This window comes from Calypte anna, chromosome 1, assembly GCF_003957555.1.
Source record: "Calypte anna isolate BGI_N300 chromosome 1, bCalAnn1_v1.p, whole genome shotgun sequence".
In the NCBI taxonomy this organism is placed as follows: domain Eukaryota; kingdom Metazoa; phylum Chordata; class Aves; order Apodiformes; family Trochilidae; genus Calypte; species Calypte anna.
The window spans coordinates 44,936,363-44,941,706 of NC_044244.1; positions in this window are offsets into that span (position 1 = coordinate 44,936,363).

The window sequence follows — 5,344 nt, forward strand, 5'->3', positions numbered from 1 at the left end:
GATGATATCCTCTGCCTCTAAACCAGAAACACAGAGAACATTTTAAAAGGGCATCCTATTAGCTCAGCCTCAAAAGCTCGTCATGTGACAGCAACCCCCTGCTGCACTGTTTTCCCTACAACAGTAATTATTGAACTTTACAACAAAATCTGACCAGTACACTGGATGTCTAATTATGTAAATTTGCAATCCACTTGCCTATAATAATGAAAATTAAATCATACTCAGCAGTCATCATCTTCATTCTTTAGCTATCGTCAATGAGATTTCATTGAACATTTGACCAAGCATTTCCAGCAGAATAAATGAGGCTTGTTAACATCTGAAACAATATTCCTACAGCCTATATGTAATTTCCTGTTTCTAGATGTGACCATGTCTGCAGAGATTTCTCAGAGCTGATCACTGAATTTCCCATATATCTGGGACATTAAGTAATTAGATCAAAGGAAATCTGGCCCTGTTAATGAAGGACTTGAATTGTTTTACATTGAAACATTAGCTCTAATCGTCTGTAGTTAGCTAATGAGTTACACAAGAATAAAGAGGTTTAGTTCCCTTTACCATTTTAGATCGAGCCTTGGGGCTCAGTGGTCAGTTGTTACAGGAAAATGTGAATTTGCTTCTTTGAAGATAAATACAAAGAAGTAAAGAAAACCTAAATACTGCATTTTCTGAGAACGAAAGATATCAGTAATTCTTAAATCTCTACTTACACACTGCAGTACTTTGTCCTAAATTTCAATCTTTAAATCAGATCTGAAAATATTTATGAAATCAGCTTCCACGTTCACTTGTAAGCAGCACTATGTTTTATGGAACTGCTGGCTGAACATACAAATAGGAGTTCTTATTCTATTATATTTGTCTAAAGATGCAGGTCTTATATAAGTGAAAAATATATATGTATGTTTTTATGTATATGCATATATATGTACATTCATGTGTTTTTATAGCTTCCTGATGGTCTGTGCAATAGGTAATGAAGTCAAAATAACAAAAATATATCTAGATGCTAAGATTTAATAATGAAAATACTTTACTTGGCTCTGTTCATATATGGACAAGATATGAAAGCTGTGGCTGTGGTACCAACATTTTCACTGAGGTCTCTCCATCACATCAGATGAAATATGAGCTACTGACCATATGTTGCAGAAATATTTGCATTTGACACTGCCCTGAGCAGGTCTGTAATGTATTTCCTCATCATCATTAGTGAATATAAAGATTTTCTTAAAACTACAGTAACAGAATAAGTTTGGCTTGTATTTGCTACAGAAAACTTATAAGCTATTCCTGCTCTGCTTCTGACATCACCTTGCTCTTCCCTGCTTCTGAACCTGCAGAATGGGGAGTGACAGTATGTACCTCACATCACTCAAGTGAGGATGAACTCTTTGAAATTTGTGAGCAGAGCCAGGGCACTCACGTAAGGTATGCTGCCCTGTAAGCACGTCAAAGAGCCTTTAGCTTAGTGATGAAATGCTCTGCATATTACCACTACAGTAATCTTGAAATGAAAAAAAAATATTGAAAAAGAAAGTGACCTGAAACACAGTTAAGTGAATTGTCCTTATCTCTGAGCAAAGGAAAACCCAACCAGACAAGGTCCATCAGAGGAACAGGGGGCCTACACAGCCTCCTCCACTGCACCCCTCCATGCAGGGCTGACCATAAAAAAGATATTAATGCCACGGCTGTGTGAAGGTGGAATATGACAAACTGATGCTTGACAGCAGCACACAGGTTCATGCTGCACTGAGCTGGAATGATTCTCAAATGGGTACTTCAACAAAACTCATGCTCAGCAGTATAAAAATTGTTGCCATTTTTAATCTGACTCCAAAAGTCCAATGGAAGCCTGCTTGGAAGGACTGACAGCCATACAAGTTTGACAGGCTTTTACAGATCCCCAGTGGTTCCTATGGCATACCTCTAGGGAGGTGAGTAGTTTTCTGTCCCAGAGCAACCTGCAGCCTCAGAGCATCGGTTTAGTTCCCCTGACAATGATTCTGAAGGAAACTCTTATTACAAGGCAGAGAGCAGAGCAGCATGCCCAGTGGTACCACAGCCCACTGTAATATTAGCTTTAATCTTTCCAGTCTTGTTCAACCAGTGTAAATATGAGTGCTCCTCTTTTATCTCAAATTTGCCCTATGCCACCCATATATTTTTTTGGTGCCATTGGTATTATATTGAGAGTATTTGTAATATACTGTCAGATGCACCGGAAGGTCAGAGATAGCTCTGTTTTCATCGAAGCAGATACCTGGCTGATAAGGATGGTCTGTTATTGACTGGGTATAATGACAGCCATAGGTTTTTGCTGTATCTTGGGTACTGTATTTCTCCAGGGGCATGCAACTTGATAACCCATACTATCTCCACCTTCCCAGATGTGTTGGAAATGCCAGCAAAATGTAATCCTACGTAGTGGCACATTTTACTGAGGTCAGGTTACTGGACCAGTTTTCCTGACACCAACAAAGAACCAGTCTGCAGCACCCAGCTTGATTAAGTCAATTTTGTTCTCTACTTCAAATTTTTTACTTTAAATTGACATGCATTTAAATGCAGTCATGTCATCACCACTGAAACACCTTGGGCCAAATTCAACCTTCTCGTGCTTACAGTGCTAAGTTCAACGTTACTGTATCTATCAGCCTTCATGCATCTCTCATGCATTTTTATGTGTGTATGTGCATACATTTGAGATGTATAAAATCGTTTGTTCTTTACATGAACTATCATATGTATAACTACAGAAATGTCTGTGCTTGAGTGTGTAGGAACACAAACATAATCAGAGATCTTAAAGCTCAGGCTATTGGCAGACAAACTCCTAAGTGAAAGGATATTATTACATGGGTAAAGTCCATTATGTCTACCACCAGCAATTTAAAAAAATAAGACCTGAGTGACCATTACCATTGCACAAGATTTAGATTTGCTTATTGTTTTAAGTATATATCTTTACCACATAGTATCTGCAATGGTAAAAACATAGGCATTGGTCTTGTGGCTATCATTAAACCTGCACACAATCTCCCCAAAATGCAGGTTTTTGGGCAGCAACGATTTTCAGCTCTTATGTAAGCAAATAACCACATGGGGAGAACAAAACCAAGTCTACCAAAGCATAAATAGCTAATGGTGTAAACATAGACAATGCATTTTCTCTTCCTTCATGCAAATATCATCTAAGTATTACTTCCTAATTACAGGTAGCATCTTCTGAAGCTTGCTGAGGACTCCTCTGAAATCTTCAGTGATCTCTAAAAAAATTTAATCAATGTATTTTCCATGGATTCATTCTTCTATGTCCCTTTTGTAACTTTAACCAGACATTAAGAAAGCAACCAATTGAAGAAAGCACTGTATAAGGCAGTTTTCTGTTCTGACAAAGATGCTCCACTCTGTGATAGTCAGGGAAGCATGGGTACCTAAGGCAAGACAGAGCCTAATTCTATTAATGTATTCTGTACTATTAGCCCCCAAATAGATGCACAGAAAAAAGGTTCTTTTGGACAAGACTAAAGCAGGTATCATCAAAACCAGAGGCATTTTAGTCTCTGTGAAGCTAAAGGGAAGAACATATTTTTTTCCATGACACTTGGGAGGAATAAAATCAAAACAAGCAAATTCTACCATAAAACTACTTTTTGTGGGAGTACTGAAATAAAGAGGGCAGAGTTTGCTCACCAGTTGTTCTAGCAGAAAAGAAAACCATTAAAATGAGTGCCACGAGTGGAAGGGATCCTCACAAGCTTCATCACACCTTCAACAACTGAGTAAGTCCAGGTGGGTGACACTGTCGGAGGGATAGATGCTGGCCATGCTTACACCTTATCTCTGCTTGCCACTGGGGCACAGAGAGGGCTCTGACCTCTTCCTGCATCCCTGGCTCCAGGTGGCTGGGCTGCAGGAGCCCTTGCTGACAGTTCTGCTTTTTCTATCCCACCAAAAACGTGCCCAATAACTCACCTGTGGCACAGCCCAGCCGGCAGCGGCACTCGCCCTCCCGCAGACCGACATGCGGGACTCTCAGGTCCAAGGACCGGCTTGTCCCTCAGCATGCATATGGTGGGCTGAGACACCACCAGGCAGTTCCTGCAGTGTCCCTCCACTCATTGAAACTCCAGGCAATGAAAAAAAGTCCTTTCTCCCCCCCTGGGAAACTCCTCCACTTTGCAGTAAGCCTCCTTAGACGTGCCTTCATTGCGTGCCAGCCGGCAGGCACAGGGGCTGCACTCACAAGGATGGGTGGATGCAGGAGACCCATACAGAGTCTGTGTGTCTTGAACCTGGCTGAAGGTGACTCAACAAAGAGAAGAAGAAAAGTCAACTCTTACCTGGCAGAAGAAACCTCCAGAGATGGTGCCTACCAGTTTTTGTTGTAGGTAAGCTCCTTCTACTGCTTATGCATACCCATATGAGAATGCATGGGCATAGGTCCCAGATTCAAAGCAGAAAAAGCTGGAGGAGGAAATCAACCCTTAGTAATCACCCTGTCTAGGGATGGTACATTTTATACTGGAGGTTGAGAAAAGAAAGAGTATAGGGGTGGGGGAACTTATTTTGTTTCTTGTTTTGCCTGAGCACTTGCTATTCGTTTCCCGCCCCATCCTCCTTCCCCACCTCCTCACTTCTTTCTTCCTTTCTCTCCTCCTATCAACTCCAGACATCAGGCACACAGGCAAAAAAAAGATGTCGGGTGCTTTAGCTGAAATCCTAAAGAACATCTAAATTCTGGGGTATTTTTCTTTGTAACTTGCTGTAAGTTTGATGGCTCACGTGACAAAGCTTTGTGGAGAGGAAAAAAAAATCAAATAATCCTGAACTTCTTAATTGCTCATTCCCAGGAAACAAAAGACTTTAAGGGGAAATGGATGAAAAAAAAAAAGGGGGGGGGGGGGAGAGGGGCTTGGGGGCTTGGGAGATTGTAAAATGTAGGATGAACTGCTGATTCAAAAAGCTTTCTCATTTAGACACTGGTCCTTCCCAGTATGCCCAGTACTCCCTGCTCCCTAAAAGCCTCAGGGAAAAGTCCCCATCAACATGATGTAAAACCAGAATGAAAAGGCCCGTTAGAAGAGAGGACAGAATTGTCTGGGAGAGTCAGTCAAGTCCTTTACCACACTGAAAGGAAAATTTTGCAAATATCATTCCCACCCTGTGGTTTTCCCGTCAGAAGGTCATGGTCATAGAAATGGTGTTTATTTGAAAGTTTGTATAAAGGTGAAGAATGTGACTAGTTCCCCGTGTAGTTGCTTGAATTGAGAGAGGCTATAAAATCTCTGCCTTATGCTAATTTTTGAGCTTTCATTATACAAACTATAAA